Source organism: Emydura macquarii, unplaced genomic scaffold (genome assembly GCF_026122565.2).
Source record: "Emydura macquarii macquarii isolate MOO-44397 ecotype Brisbane River unplaced genomic scaffold, CSIRO-AGI_Emac_v2 contig_312, whole genome shotgun sequence".
NCBI classification, from domain to species: domain Eukaryota; kingdom Metazoa; phylum Chordata; order Testudines; family Chelidae; genus Emydura; species Emydura macquarii.
In genome coordinates, this window is record NW_027130449.1 from 6,893,575 (window position 1) to 6,910,435 (window position 16,861).

A 16,861-nucleotide genomic window follows, 5' to 3' on the forward strand; every position below is an offset into this window, starting at 1 on the left:
GTCTTCAAAAGTGAAAAGGCCCCAGTAGCACAATGGGGGATCCTCCTCCACCCACCCATTCAGAGCCTGGGGAGCTTCTAGGAGTCGGGCGCTTGGGGAAATTGGGCATGAGTTGTGGGTGCTGAGTTCTTTAGAAAGCCTGGTCCCAGAGGGAAGATGCCTTCTTGGGCATCTGTTATAAGCAGGAGCAATAGAGACTACCTGACAGATGGAAGTCTGCTCTTATGAGACCTAGGCCTGGTCTACACTTACCTTCAAATTCGGCAGCAGCCGGCGGGAGTTGTGCAAGCTACGCAGAGCAGCTTGAGTAACTCCCGTCGACGTCATAACTCGTCTTCTACGCAGCGTCTTCGCTGCGCTGCGCCACTGGAGGGGGTGGTTTTAACACGTCGACTTCCGGTTCGATTGAGCGGGGTCTTCACTGACCACTCCATCGACCCGGACAGATCGATCTTCGCCGCCGGCAGTGAAGATGTACCCTGAGAGGCTGAGCTGGACCAACGCATCTCTAGGGATGGTACTTGGAGATAGATAGATGGGGCTGCCTGGGGACAGATTATCTCCAAGGACCAGGATTTCTTAAAACCCCTCTCTGCCGGTGATCATAGAAACGGAGACAGCAAACGGTGCACAGAAGGGAGGCAATCAGTCATTTAAATGCAAGCAAGGAATCTGGCTGCCACATCAGGGCTCTGCTGATGAGAGTATTTAAAGATCAGTGGGGAGGTTTGCAAACCAAACACAGCAAATTCACCCCTGGTGTAAGCAGGTTGCATTGGATTCATCAGGAGTTGTAACTGCTTTACAGCAGCAGCAGATTTGGCCCACAGAGCGCGGCACTTACCCAGCTGGCTTTTTATTTCCATCTCAGAAACTATGCGCATATAGCCTCGTATGCACATACACCACATATACACACTCCGACCTTTGCCGGTAGCAGTGCTAGAATTTTCCATAGTCTCTAAAGGGTTAAAGACACAGTAAAACGGAAGTACAGAAGACAGAGGAGGATTCAAAATCACCCCCAAATGCATTTTTAACTTCCTCTTGGGCGATACCAGCCTCCTGCTAACAGCTGCTTTAGCACCCCTCTCTCTCCCAGAACGATATTCTAGAACCTTTTACTAGACTTCTCTAGCTCAATTATCTCAGGACCACGTTTGCTTGTAACACTGTTGTCAAAAGCTCTGAGCATCCGTGTTTAGAGACTGAACAAATTCTGATCTCACTAATGCTGATGTAAATCCAATGCGACTCCACTTCAGTCAGTGGAGGGAACTCCAAATTTACACCAGTGCAATCGAAAGGAGAATTCAGGACTAATCTTTAGCTATACTTCCAGACAGAGCCCTCTCCCTACCTTCTGTATTCCCTTCTATGTAACACACTGGCCTAGAGCCATACCGCCGGCACATAGAGATCTTGGGTGTCGAGTTCTAGGGTTTCCTTTCTCTGTCTGTTGACCTGCACACCATCTCTGTCTGGGTTTGTTTGTTGTGTCTCTTCGCACCCTGTCCTTTCATGTAGCTCTCCCTCTACTCTCCTCTGGGTGGTAAAAGGGTTCTGCTCTATTTACTTTTCGCAAGAGCCAGGCTTCTTTAGATTTATTTGGGGTTGGTCCCGCTTTAAGCAGGGGGTGGGACTAGATGATCTCCTGAGGTCCCTTCCAACCCTCATTTTCTATGGTACCTCAGTCAGGCATCATTTGTGTCATTGCAGAAGAATGACTCCAGCCTCAGACCTTCCTCTGGAAGAAAGTAGGAGACAATTTATTACCTGACCAAATGCACTTCAGCTTATTATTTATAGTCAAGAAATGCCTATAGGCCCCAACCAAGATTGGGTTGCCATTGTGCTAGGGCTGTACTTTCTCACAGTAAGACCCAACCATTGCCTCAAAGAGCTTAGGATCTAAATAGAGTGAGAAGGTGGCTGGGGAAACAGGTACAGAGGCAGCGACTCACCCACAGTTGCATAGGAGATAAGTGGCAGAACAAGGAACGAAATCCAGGTCTCCCAGTCCCTGTCCATTAGACCCTGTCCAAACCAGGTGCTCAGCTGCGCATGTTTCTTCTTGTCCGAAGGTTGGAGGCTCATCATGCAAGTCTCCTGGTGCTTTGCAGAGTTACTGACAAAGCCCATCTGCTCTCAACAGGAGTTTTTCTGTGATTACTGTTCACTTATTGTCCTGGAGGGAAAACATCTGTTTTCTTCCCCTATTTGTGTAATCCTTAGTTCCTCACCAGTATCCCAGTTCACGTCAGCACATATATTACAAGCCTCTCAGTGGGGTGGTCTTGCTTTCTATCCAACCTGACATCTACGTCTCCGTTTCCTTCTCCTCGCCAGGGCTGTGCTTCCGTCACTGGACAGGGAACCAGACACTTTGGATTTTGTTTGACATGGAACCAGTGGCACGTAAGTACATTCAGAATAGCTCCGATGGCAGAATCAAATGATATCCTAAGTGCAACACTCAGTTCAAGACCCATGATTGGCTGTTTAACATGGTGGCAGGAGAACCTCATTTTGACTTTTGCTTGGGGATGCCATAAATGAAAAGCATCACGGCATGGTTGGGGCATTTCTCGTTCCATTTATGATCCCAAATCAGCAAGAGCTGACTGCAGAGTGTGTAAACCCACTATCTCTTGGGGCAGCGCGTTGTCTGGCTGCTTCACATTAACTTTACATAAGAGAAGCAAGGCACCTGTAGGCATGGTAACACTATGCAAAGGGCCAGGGAACCATGTGTCCTTAGGGTAGCCACGCAGCCCTTAGAAAAAATATAGATTAGAGAATGATGGAAGAACACACCGCTCAAAAGAGCTTTGAGAATCAATTCCCCAGAGGGGGAGAGAATTCCCCTTGCCTCCTGGGTGCAACCAGCTGCTGCTAAAGTCAATACCTTTAAAACTTGCCAGTTTCACCTACGATAAAAACAGATACATTTATCTCCACATCTGCTCTAGTCCCTTGTATTTACCTATAGGAAGGTGAAGACTCTGTCGCGGATATTTTTAGTAAAACGTCAAGGACCAGTCGTGGGTAATAAAAACCTCACAGAAGCCTACGACCTGTCCCTGACTTATACTAAAGATACCCTGCGGAGGAGGGCGGTGCAGGGGCAAAGAGCTGCCAGGACTTTTAGCTGCTCCACGCCCACTTCTGCTTTGTGGCAGGGACTGACCACTGCTGCTCCAGCCCCCATAGGGCTGACCCAACCCCAGCTGCTGCTCCCGCAACCCCGGGGCTGACAGCTGCTCCAGCCCAGCTCTCAACAAACTCACAGTGGTTCCGGAATCTATGGCCTCCGTGACAGAATCGTATCCCTACCTCTAGGAAATGGTTCAACTGTTGCAAACACTGATGTCACCTAACTGTAAATATCTAAGGTGACTGTTAAGTGTTATCATTGCATTTCAGGTGAGGAGGATGCATTATTTCGGAAGCTCATAAAATTACTGCAACTTTATTAACAGTTCCTCTCCTTCGTTTGTCTATTAAATCAGTTGTGACATGACAGATGAAAATTTTTCAGCAACAAATGGTGATTCTCTGCCTTAATCAGGAGATCACCCTACATCTCCCTACACAAATACCAAAACCACATTAAAAGAACGTGAAGGTTGCAAAGCCAAATTTACGAAATGCCAGAATGAAGGTTCTCTGGCATGCCGTAGAAACACAAGAGCTGCGTGGGACTAGAGCATGCTCAGTGCGGATGGAAAGTTCAAAGACCTGAGCAGCAAGCCCCACTGATCATTTTCACAGAATTATAACTCTGCCAGATCTGGATGGAGTTCTGCAGGGACAGCAAAAGGCATCTCGCTGAACGTAGGACTATCTTCCTGCCAAATTTCAAGTTCATGCTGCAAAGCGTAGAAGCATTAGAGTGCTTCAACTGAACAGTTGGGGGGGAAATTTTAACATTCAGCAAAACTACCTATTTTCTCCAAACCTTTATCTCAGAAATGGCTGAATTGTTTTGCTGACACTACCTACAAAAATTCAGCCTGAGGCTGAGAACAAGCTTGGAAAATTTCAGCCTGAATGGTTCCAGTTCAGGAACAGGGATTTATAATGGAAAGTGTTAAGCAACTTTAACTATAAACATGACTGCCAGCTCCACCTGTAATTTTAGCTATAGAAAATCCCTTAATTCACAGCAGCTTCACAATGCTTGCTCGGCTCTCTGAAAATCCATAGCATTTCAATAGACACCTGCTGCTTTCACACACACACTGAAGTGAGCCATCAAGCCATCCCCAAGATTTCCCTTCAGCCTCACTCTGCATCTTGTCCCAGCCCTGTGTATATATGGTAGGTGGCTTAGTGGGTGCAGGGTTTTGTTTTGGGGGTGTTTTTAGGGTGGGGAGGTTTGCACACCAGTGTTGCTAGCCCAGCGCAATCTCCCTATGGAAATACACCCCACTCGTGCAATTACCAGGAATAAACCCGTCTATGCACTAGTGCAACCCCATCTATGTGAGCAGTTTGCACAACAAAGTAGTTGTAGCAGGGCAAATTTCCCTTGTCTAGACAAGCCCCTTTGTCTCTTTCCCACCCACACCCTAGCTCCACAGGAGATCAAACCGTTTTCTGTCCCCCTGAATTACAACCAAGCTTCCAGTCTTTCAGCTCCAGTGGTCTGAGACCATGGAGGAAGTCCACCAGCCAGCACATGTTGCAACTGTTTGACTCTCATCTCCAAACAAAGAGGGACCATCTGCTCCCTTTTTGCAGACAGCAGAATGGAAAAATTCAACCTCTCCATCTGTAGCCCTCTTTAGTGAAGGTCTCTCTGGATCAGCGACGCCTGTTTCCACACTGGTGTTGGCTTCCCAATCTGAAACAAGCCTCAGCATTTCAGACTAAGCAGCCAAGGAAACAAATTAAACAACTTTCTGTACCACATCCAAAAGCTGCTGTTAATATCACCTGCTTCCACATCCCCTGCCAGCTGTACCAGCTCCTGGGATGTTCAGGCTAAAAGCTGGCCATGCCCTGGATGGGAGAAGTTGCCTTAGCTAGTTTGCAAATGCAGCTCCTCGACCACCATTATTTCCCTGTGCCCTAAAAGTCACAGGGTGATCTGAACTGCAACCGAACTAGCTGTCTTTGCCTGCTCTGCTAACGCTTCCCTTAGCAAGACATGGAGGATTTTTCAAATTTCAGATCTGTTCCTAAAGGACCCCCTGCTCCCTCCTGAAAACTTCCAGCTGGGAGACAGTTGTGTTTGGGTTGGTACAAAATGCAGAACTTCCTGCTATAAGATACCTCTGCATCACTCCTTCTACTCAGCTGCACAGCAGCTGGGGGACTTACAGCTGTGAAACCCAGCTGCCATGTCTCTGTTCTTCTATCCAGCGACATCTGGGAGATGTACCCACATTGCCCTTTCGCACCGGAGCAGGAGGAAATGTACAGTCGCGCGACAACCCCACAGCTTCTATTGTTCTACACAGCAGCATGAGGGAGCTTCCAGTTGGGACGTCCCCGCTGTGTTGCTTATGTCCATCTGTGCATCGCAACAACTGGGAAAGTTCCACCAGCTCACAACTGCACAACTGCTGTACAGCAGAGAGGGGCCTGAACTGAAACCTAGCAGCCCACACACTCCTGTGCATTCCTTGCTCTCACCAGGCTCCCCCGTTGTGACTAATGGCCAAAATGAGTTCCAACACCCCCATCTCCCCCCCCCCCCACATCATCCTTTCTAGATGAAGAGCCCCTCCAAGCAAGCCTGATAACCAAACCGGCTGCCTATGATACCTCAAGCAAGATAGCGATGGGAGAAGATTTTTTTTTTAATTACCCAGCCAGCGTCTAGCAGTTGGACCCGAAGTCCCCAAAAGAGAATGTGTGACAAATTCACCTACAGAATCACAGCCACTGAGCACCAGATGAGGTCTTCTCCTTCACGTGCATACAGATGTATTAAATATTTAAAATTGCTACATAGATCCAGAGAGCTGGGTTATTTATTTTTGCAGGAGCTGATCAATCACAAGTGTCCCCAAAGAATGCCAGACCTTTAACGACTCATCTGATTACGCCTGCTGTAACCATGTCGCTCCTGCCCTGGTGCTTAATATTTCATTCCTATGGCTCCTAGGCAAAGCAGGAACGGAGATGGATTTCCGAATGGAACAGTTATTTGACTTTTGGAGGGTTTTTTTTTTAAATCAAATTCTTTTAAAGGAAAAGGGTGGGGAAGAAATAACTATTTCCCTCCTCACGCCAAAGCAGCCAGATGTCTTTAAAAATAATAATGCTAAAAATAAAGGATGATTACGAGCTGGCATATGAACTGCAAACCTGTGGCTGAGTTTAAGTACCGACGAATGATACCAAGGCCTGTAACATGCAGCAGCAGCATGGCTTCTAGCTAAGGTGCTGCTCCTATCACAGCCCTGGGACTGCAGTTTGACTCAGCAGCCAAGCTGGACCATTATTACATGAACTGAGTTTAAAGGCCTCAACTCCGTTGTTAGAGGGTGGGCAGGCAGGCACGTCACTTGTTATCTTGATGGGAAATCTGTTGGAAAGCCAAGCATTTTGGTATATCGAGCCACTAAGAAAACCTTATGATACCCATGCCACTTTCATTACATGGCAGCTAAGTCTACCCTTTCCTCGTGGGCATGCCTCAGTTTCCCCTCTGAGCACTGAGGCGCAGTATCTAATGCCAAGCATTTCTGAACCCCACTCCCCTGCTGGGATCCAAGATGTAGATGAAGCCAGAACTACAACTTCTCAGGGATGGAAGTTACACCGTCTCCTTCTCTAGACCCTTTCATCAGAGTTTCTCAACACTGTCATACCATTTTCTCCCCTACACATATGGGGAAACTGAGGCACACAAGCGACTTGCCCAAAGTCTCTCAGTCTATCAGTGGCAGAGCCAGGAACAGAATGCCTGGATCCCTGCGGTAGCCACCGGAAAACCTCAGTCAGAGCCAGGCAACAAACAGGAGTTTTCTGGCTGCGTTTTGCTTTTTCCTCCACCTATCTTCTCCTGTCACATGTTTAGAGTGTGAGTTGTCTGAAGCAGGGCCTGCCTTTCTATTTCAGGTGTGTACAGCACCAAGCACAGCAGGCTCTGGATCCTTGACTAGGGACACTAAGCAACATGGCAATACAAATAAGTAATGATGATGAGAAGAGACTCGGAAGGAAAAAATATGCATTCCCTGCCCCCATACAAGGGACACTGAAATACTCCTGCCTTATGTGACCCATCCCCACCCCATCTTGTGACTGCAGGTTTGGAGAAAGGGCAGGATTGTTAGCAGTGAATGCTAGCTATAGAGATGTGCAGCAGAGTTCAGAAAGGGCCAGGTTCTCTCTGTGGAGTGCTCAGAACAGGACAGAATGCCTTTTAAGTCAAGGCCGTATTATTCCAGTACATCTCTTTTGTGTGCCTGGCCTAATTGAATGGTTATGGCGGTACTAAGCTGTCCTTGCGTTCCAAGACCAGAGTCAGCTGAATCTCGGAAATCATGTAATTTTTTGCATGACCGAGCATGCAGATATAATAAAAAAGAAAGAAAAAATCTGGGTCTTAAATTAATCTCCAATTGACAAAGACGAATGGTTAGAGGGAGCTGAATTACAAACCTGAATTACAAACAGTCCCTCTTTAACAGCTCGGGGGACTGGGAGTGACTGTTCAGTGCCCTGGTCAAAGATGTACCCCCAGAACGGAGATTCCCTCCTCAGCATTGCAGCTGCCTGCTATGCAAAGCAGGGCTGGGTTCATTAGCAAACTAGGGCTCATTAGTGAACCACAGTTGTTAATTACTCTCTGGCCATGCTAAGCATTGTGTGGGACCCATCTAGTTGTCCTGGAGAAGGGGAAAGAAAATTATGTCTCAATGAGAGGAAAACAGGGCCCATCTTGCCAAGAGTCAGTCCACAACTCCCCATCGCCACTAAAAAAGAAACCCCCTCTTCCTTGCTTCAGAAATGGGCAGCCATTTTGTGTTTTGTTCAGCCAGAGTATTCTGGAGAAGTCAAACACACTGTGCTCCCTCACGGAGATTTGATCACTATGGTCCCATCTGGCCCTATTAGCAATTAATTTTACTTTTGTTCTGGATTGTTTGGTTGTTTTCTCTTAATCTAAAAAGGCACTGAAACCAAAAGTATTTCTTCATGCCAGGAAAATATTTCATAGAGTTTATGTGATCGGAGAAACACCCCTGGACTAAACGTCCCTCACAACATGCCAAAGATTCGCCTCGTGTGCGAGACACTCATAACAGGTTTAATCTGGAGCAGGCAGATTTCAGAAGCTGCTCAGAAGAGCACCAGCCATTCAGAGCATGAATGTCTAATTTGGCATTTGTTGACTGAACTGGTTGAAGCATCGGGCCTTTCTAGAGGGTTGTGGAGGATGGAGCTTGGCGGAAGATCTGAATCCCGTCTCCCTCCATCACATGCTTTTACATGCAACATACATTCTTCTAACTCACTCCCAGATTTTCCATCACTGATGGTGGCAAGAGGCATGGTCTTGGGATCTGAACCCAAAACTGGTGAACAGCAGGCCCCAAATTCTAATCCTGGTATGGTAATGACTTAGGACAAGTCACCTACGCTCCCTGTACTTCATGGGAATGACAATGCTAGTTACTTACCTTACCACAAGAGTGGCGTGGAAACACTAAAAAATAGTTTCTCAAAAGTAGTCCATTTTAGTGCCTGCAAACCATAGGCCTGCAGCTTATGCCATTTAGATCTCTCGGCTCCAGACTGCACCCACAAACTTGGCACTTAAATGTCTCTCAATCACCTACACTGAGCCTGTAAATAACAGCACATGCAACGCTGTTCCAGGATGTTTGCAGGGGCAATAAGGGGAGACCATGATAAGACCGGTCTGAAAAACTGCCCCATGAAAAGTTAGTGTGTGCTTTGACAATGAAATGTGCTAAATGAAGTAGCCAAATCATTACCACTCCAAACGCTACAGGTTTCCCCGTAATATACATCAGGTGGTACAAAGATGGTTTTCAGAACATCAGTTAGTGGATAAAGATGTATGACTGTTATTCTTAGCGCACTTTAATTGCACGTATAAATTAAAAATGAGCTAATTCTCTACTGGGCAAGCCAACTGCACTCACCTAGAGAAATCGCACTTCAGCTTTTAATTCCACTTCAATTGCACACAGATGCACAACGTGAACACGACGCTGCATAGAAATCAGAGCCTTTATCAGATCCTGCACTTAAAAAAATTGCAGTCACAATTTGCTTCCACTTCAGCTGCACACATACATTTTTGAAAAGTTATCACTGTGCTGTACAGAGCAGCATTGCGTGTTAACGAGCTGTCAGATCAGTTTCCCACTGTCCTTATTATCAGACATCAGGGTCTCAGGGATGTCCCAATTAAATGTAATCAAAGGCTATTTAATATACAGTAAACTGATTTTCAGCCACTTAAACTGATTAACCCAATGTCCTTATTATCTGGATCCCAATTAGAGCCGGGTGGTTTTTGGTGGGGGGGAGGTTGGTAAATAGTTTATTTGCCAAAAAATATATTTTATGGTCAAACAAAACAGCACAAATTGAGGTTGAATGCAGCTCAGTTTTGGCCAAATAAAAAATGGAAATGCAACACTTCAACTTAGTTTTGAAACTATGTTTCATTTTAAAATATAGCTAGATTGTTTAAAAAATAAAGATAGCACACGCCCCAGAATGAAACAAAAACACAAAAATTTGGGTTGAGCAAAACATAGTCAACTCAAACCAAGTTTTTTCTCAGGATGTTTTGGTTTGGTCACTGAATTTGAAAACAAACAAACAAAAAAACCCAACAAATTGCTCATCTCTTGCCCTGATCAAATGGTATTGCTCAGCCCATACCAGACACACTGCTCAGATATTAGATCAATGCACATGGTATAAATGGAGAATACAGGAGCCAATTCAGAAAAGCATCTCTGTTCAGGACAGGCTGAAGTGCTGTCCTGAATCAAGGCAATAGAAAGACAGATGATAGCACTGCCAAATTCTTGGTACCAGGGTGGGATTAATACCAAGGCAAACTAAGCACACGTGTAGGCCCAAACTCCTGGAAGGGGGCTCCAAAATATGCATTAGGTTTTCATTTGGTTTAAACTGATGCACAAACTGAAATAACTTCACACACTTGAATGAGTGGTCCTGAAAGAGGGATGGCAGGGCCAAATTTGAGTGAGTGGCCTTACGACCCTCTGCTACAGAGAGATGAGGGAGTCAAGAGAGTGAAGTTCTTTCAGTTTTCACACATCCACACCAGTGGATGAGTGGGCAGAGACCGTCCCCCATACACAGCTGAGTGTCACTTTGCCATACCCACCACGGACATGGAGAGAGGAGGGCACTGGGCAGAGAAACTGCTTCTTTCTCCAATACTGATCAGCAGACAGGCTGAGACGGGAATTTACTGCCATGGCACGTACAGGAGGACCACCACCAAGGTCTACTTTATTTCCCTGCTTGTTGTTATTCATATTAGAAGATCGGGGCCCAAACGTGTATATTTGCCTAGGGTGTAGGGATGAGTTAATATGGCCTTGCCTGGAACTAGACACAGGCCAACGTTTTTAAAAGGGAACAGTGATTTTGACAGCAACACCGTAAAGAGGATTGATTTCCAGAAGTGCTGAGTATCCACCTCCTTTAAGATCTCAAGGTGGGCCCCCAAAATTACTAGCCATTTTCAAAGTCTTGGCTAGAGTTTTATTTTTATTGGTCCTAATTACAGCCAGGGAATGAATGAAAGAAAATAGCTACCATCACCTCCCCAAAAAGAAAGCCCATATTTGTAAGTAAAATCAAATCCTTGTTAGACAAGCCTCTGAGATCACCATGGGCACAATAAAGAACAATCAGGAAAACCTCTCTGCAGCAGGACAAAGCTTAGAGTTCTGGTAGACCGTGCTGAGACTTCCCTTTTCCTGCAGATCATTAATACATATTCCTTCAGCCAGAAAAATCACAGCAGACTCCATCCCGTCCCCCTCACTCCTGTTCGATAGGAGGATCTAACTCCAGAAGCAGCCATAGGGACAACTCAACAGGGGGGGGAGGAAGGGGGATCAGGTCCACAGGGGAGATTAATTCAAATCTAGTAAGTAAAGCATCATCCCAAATTGTCAGGAAAGCTCCCCTTCCTGGAAATTCCCTGCAGCCTGCCTGTGTCAACAAAAAACCTTGTCTTTCACAACATAGGGGAAAGAGACGAACGGATTTCTGCTCTCTTGTTAACCATAGTTTGGCTGGTAACACCGTAAGTGCCTGGAAAACTTAAAGAAAGAAGTAAAAAACCCACTCAGGACAGAGTCAAAACTTCAGTGTCAGACCTCAAACATCTGAAAACATGGATTCTCTTCCCCACCTAGACACTGCTCCTTGCTTTTCATCATAATTAGTCAGCCATTGGGGTTTAACTTACAGGAAGCATGTCAGGAGGGGAACTGTTGATTTGCAAGTTTCACATCTTCCAAAGTTGTGACTGAGAAATGAAGAGCAGGTAGGGAACCTTGAGGAAAGGAAATTAACTCATCTTTATGCTCCTGACCTATCCATAATCACGGATACCCCCTACCCCAAGCTGGGTCACATCTGTCTGATTTGAAAGTGACTCAAGTTCCAGCTAAGGTTCATTTGGTGCCAAGTTTGGAAAAAGCAGGTAAAAAAACTCCAATTACTTGTCTCAGGAAATTGAAGGAAACTTTTTTCAAAATTCCATACAACATTTTTTACTCCCCCCAACTAAAAAGCAAAAAAGTTCCAGTTTGAAAGAACATTTTCGGTTAAATATTTGGGGCTCGTTCATTTTTACCAAACCTTTTTGGTTTCAAGTTTAAAAAACAAGAACTGAAAATTGCAGCCCAAATGATCGCTGGCTGAAAAGCCACTGCCTTTGCCTTCAGAATAACATTTAGATGAAAACAATTTTGACTAGTGCTGGCGGGAGGGACATTTCAAAATGCACATTGTAGAATACTCAGCAGGACACGCCATGACTGCCCAGGCCAGGGCTTGGGCTCTGTTAAGTTTCCCTGAGAACTGCAGGGTCCATCAGCCTCCATTCAGAACCCTTTATTTCCACTGCATCCAAGTCCTGTCTCTCTCCTCTGATACTACAGCATCAATTCTTGCCGCAGATTCAAACCCCACACAGAGAGAAGAAACAGTTTCGCGCAACCCAGGGCTCCTCTTTGTATGGTTCTCTTTGATATAAGGCTCCTGCCCTCTTGCTGCCAGCTCCATCAACATCTCTGAGAGATCCCTCCCTAGCGGTGTAACACACAGTTTGACATGACAACGGACCCGTGGAAAGGATGCATTACCCAACACGCCGTGGATTCAATTACCAAACCAGCAATGGATTTACTCCTATCCACAGTGGAAAGCTCTAATCATCTGAGCCCTTTTCAATGGACTGGGCAGTGGAGGGGGGACAAGCCAGACAGGGGCGATGGATTAAGTGATCTAATTGGTTTTTAGCTCTATAACGGAAGGATAAGGAGCAGCGACCCTGCTGGACCAGGCACGACACAGCAAGGACCCCAATGTGCCAGACATCTTGCTGGGCAATTTGAGCAGCTGTGCGTGAAAGGAAACTCAGGCAGTGCCTCACAGCTCCTCCATGACACTAGCTAAGATAAGAGACAATTTAAGGTGCAGAGGAGAACTAAGCAGATTCTTGTAGATGGGAGTTGAACAAGATAAGAGAGCAATGATGAATCTGGACACATTACACTAGGACAAGTCAAAGCACTTATGATTATGGTGCATGGAAAAGGAATAATGTAATGTACTTACAGTCCCCAGGCAATTTCCACAGCTGCTGTCCAAGCGTTCCCTGCAACCTTGGGCGATCACTTTCTAGGGGGCAAAGAAAACAAGCTTCTAAAAACTGTCAGTACACAGCTGTCCTCAGCAGAGGAAGTGTTAATTTTTAGCAACAAAGGAACCCACTAAAGGTTTGGAGAATAGTAATCACATGCAGTGCTGACACATCAATGCATATGTTCAAAGCACCATGCAAATACTAATCTATCTTCATATCTCCTGGTTCTTAAATAAGGTAGTTAGGTAAAATATTTTAACCCAGACCTTATCAGAAAATTTTCTAAATGAAAATATACATTTCCCCCTATGTTTTCTGATCAAGTCTGACTACTATCCCCATTTTGCAGATAGGGAAACAGAGGCAGAAATACAAGGAGACTTGCACAAGGCTATACAATGAGTCAGTCGCAGAGCTTTAAATTTGTATAACATCATCTGACAACTCCCAGCAGTCTTATAAATTCGGTTGGACTGAATGTATGGGCAGTAAGATTTTGGGGAAATGCTTGTTTAGTTATGGTGCAATTTTTCTTAGAAGATCAACTTATCACCAGTAAGTCTGTTCTCTAAGGGCTTGTCTTCGCTTATCTCCGAGATTCGGCGGCAGTCGACGGGAGTTACGCAAGCTATGCAAAAAACTTGTGTAACTCCCGTCGACTTCTCTGCTCCTGTTCTGCGCGCTGTCTTCACTGCACTGCGCTGACGGGAACCCTGTTCCCGTCGACGCAACACTACGCCACTTGAGGAGGTGGTCTTAATACGCCGATTTCCGAATCGACTGAGCGGGTCTTCACTCACCGCTCAGTCGATCCGGAGAAGTCGATCTGACGGCGGCGAATTTGCCGCCATCAGTGAAGACATAGCCTAAGACACTGTCCAGATCATTTCTTCGATGCAGAGCTTCTGCCTAAAGGATGTGTGAACATGCAGGCAAAATGAAAATACCACATGGTATCAAACCCTTTGTAGAATCCATATTAAAATTCATGGACTGCCCACTCCAGGCTCATTTTTCTAGACCACGCTGCTACTTAAGAGTTGAGAGGCTTATCCTAACGTTAACAGTCTAACTTCAATAGTCTTGAGTCTGGAAATCTCATGTGATCCGCCTCTCATGCTTTTTTAATCTGGCACTTCCAGTCCTGAGAAAAACTAGAAAAAAAAATTTTTTTTAAACCAAAATCACGTAAGAGGACAGGGTTCGCCCCACTTCATCCAGACACACAGATACCACCAGCGTTTGTACATGGATACACTTAAAATGTGTCCGTCCCCACTGTAATTTGATACACACATTTTGCAATCTCAGAAGAGAAGCCGTGGGTGGGAAGAATGCTCTTGCAAAATGCTCTAATCAGATGTCTCCCCAATCTGCTTCTCATTGTGCTTTGTGCCTAGGGGACAACCACTCAGCAACTGAGGCTCCAAACACTACACATTGCACACAAGCAAAAGGAAGAGTCAACCACTGATTCCAACAGCTCATCTGCCTAACCAACATTGCAAGCGCCACAAAGGTAGCAATGTGGAAATGTCCTGTAATGTTTGTATGCACTATCTGATGACACTATCGCCTTGGCATCACTATCACTGAAGGAAAAGAATTCACTTTCTCCCTAGGACATGGGAGATCAGGCTAGGTACTGGAGGCAGGAGCTGCTAGGGCGGTCTGCGCTAGAATCAGCACATCAGAGCGGAAGACCCTGCACAGACACCGGAGACCACAATGACCGAATGAGGCAGCTGAACATGTGAGCAGAGCGTGGCTGTGTCCAGAGAACAAAGATAAGAGGTGGCAGGCTGCTGTAGTAAGAGCGGAGCTCACAGAGACGCAGCACACATGCACACCTGGGACGAACGGAAATGGAACAGAGATGAGAAGTGCAGATTGTTCCTTCAGCAACCCGGCTCCAGGGAGCCCTGGCTTTAGCCAGCCTGAACCATCTTCATCTCTGCTTCCCTATGCTGACCTGAAGAGTTTCGGATTCTGCAGCCAGGTGACTAAACCTTTGTTACCTCGCTTTGGAAAAGGCTTCCCGGTGTCACGGCGTACTGGCTGAGAGCACTGCGCCCCGACGGGGCACAAGACAAGCCTACCGCCGGAGTCCGGCTGGGCTGGACTCACTCCAAAGCACCACAGAGAGAGAGAGCGAGCAATCGCTGGGGCCCGGAGGCCACGGGCCTGCCCCTGAGGAACTGCATGGAGTTCAACACTCTGAAGGGGGTAACTTCCATAGAACCGAATACAGGCTGCGGCCTACACGAGACCCTGTGAATCCATGACACTGATACTCAGCGTTTTCATCCAGACAAATCAAGCCACTTTACGGAGGAGGTTTTGCTCTCGTTAGACCCATTTCACAGATGGGGAAAGAGCAGTTCAGAGAGGGTGAAGTGATTTGCCCAAGGTCATCCTGCAGAGCAGTGGCAGGGCCAGGAACTGAACCTCTCTCTCCTGAGTCCCAGTCCAGGACCCTACCCACAAGGCCACAGTGCATTGTTACTAGGAGGCATTTCAAAGGGCACTGACAAAACTAACCTCTAGGTCAGGACACTCAAGTTTGCCTAACCGAGGACCTATCGGCAATTCACCAAGACTTCATGGGGCATGCCTAATTTGCATCAAATGCAGCAAGCTACAGCTGCCTTCACCATCCAAATGGGGTTAGAGAAAAGCCAGGTCCCAGTAGACAATGCTCCAGGCTGAGACTACAGCAAAGCAGCCTGGCCAGTGGGCTCACGATGGATCCATATCTGCTGGAGACAGGACTCTCCCTGGGCACACGGGCCAGGCTGGAGCACCCTGTGGGCTGCACTTGGCTCAGCCCTCACTGGTTAAACAAAGCGGCTGGCTGCCCCCTGCAGCACACCTTGGTTAACAGCCCACGGTGACGCAGCTGCAAGGCCTGTTGCTTTCCAACATGCTTTCGGACCTTAAATAAACCCTTATGAACTGGCAAGGGGAAAAAAAGCTCAAAGCACATGGGAAATTCCCACAAAGAGCCCCCTGTGTGGAGCTCCGCATCGCTGCCTCCATGCAGCAGAGCATGGGGGTGTCTGTGGAGCACAGTGCTGCTGGCTGCCCCCGTCAGAGGGCAGCCGCCATCCTGACAGGGTCTCTAATCTACATAACCCGTGTCCCCAGGAGCCCCGTCTGGAGCAGCGAAGGCAGCACAGAGCCGGAGATGGAACTGAGCCAGGCAGCAAGCTGTCTCTGCTTCATCCCCGGCACCCAGCTTGCTCAGTTCCTGGCCACACAGGGCAACGCTGTGAGGGCAGGGCAGCTTTGCGAGGTTGCTCTCTGCACACAGGAGCTGAAACTATCTCCCAGTCTCCGCCAGTCCGAGTGAGACTGGAGACATTGAGTCGTTCTAAAAACTCCCATCGCACCCAGCATCAACCGCATCTTGCTCAGGGAGGCAGGTCTGCTCAGAGGGACGAGAACGTTTTGCAGGACCGCCAGGCGATGGCCAGAACAGAAAAGCCTTCTCCACCCCTCAGCTACATCTTCAGGGAGCGGCCAGCTCCCCACCTCCTGAGTGAGGTGCAGAGCACGTATCCTTCATTAGAAATCTCCAGGGTTCTGAGTGGTGTCCAAGGTGCTCCTGCCTGCTCTGGGATCTCAGGGCCTTCCATCCTCCGTCCATGGCACGGAGGGATACGCCCCATCCTCACCACAGCAGCATCGGTTTACCCAAACTTGGGGAACACAGGGAGGGGCTCGTTCGCCTGGGTGGGGCGATCTGGGGGAAAAGGAATTCTTGGATGTTTATGCCCGGCAGCCTGGTCCCTTGGCACAGGTTGGGGGGGGTGCGCAGGGCAACGTTATTTGGTTTTCCTCTCTTTGCCCTCCCTTGAATGCTGGATCCTCTGCCTTCTGATCTGCAGAAATGTATTCATGTATTCATTTAAAAGTTCTCTCTGTACTCAAGCAGGTGCCGCTTGTAATTGCTGGCGGCCAAAATCTGTTCTGTTTTTTCTGGCTGAGGTACCAGGC

The 16,861-nt window shown here is 47.1% G+C and overlaps 1 protein-coding gene across 2 annotated transcripts in view; it reads right to left on the reverse strand.

Annotated features, from left to right (window-relative positions):
- OPCML (opioid binding protein/cell adhesion molecule like) overlaps nt 1-16,861 on the reverse strand; it is a 721,645-nt gene that overhangs the window by 674,485 nt on the left and 30,299 nt on the right. Inside the window, exons 1-2 of one of the 2 annotated variants that reach the window (XM_067564093.1) lie at nt 12,835-12,870; nt 9,135-9,203 (exon numbers count right to left, since the gene is read on the reverse strand). The gene's annotated coding sequence lies outside the window, so the exon portion shown is untranslated. Of the gene's footprint in view, nt 1-9,134; nt 9,204-12,834; nt 12,898-16,861 lie in introns of those variants that run through there. The other variant, XM_067564083.1, reaches the window with a different exon arrangement.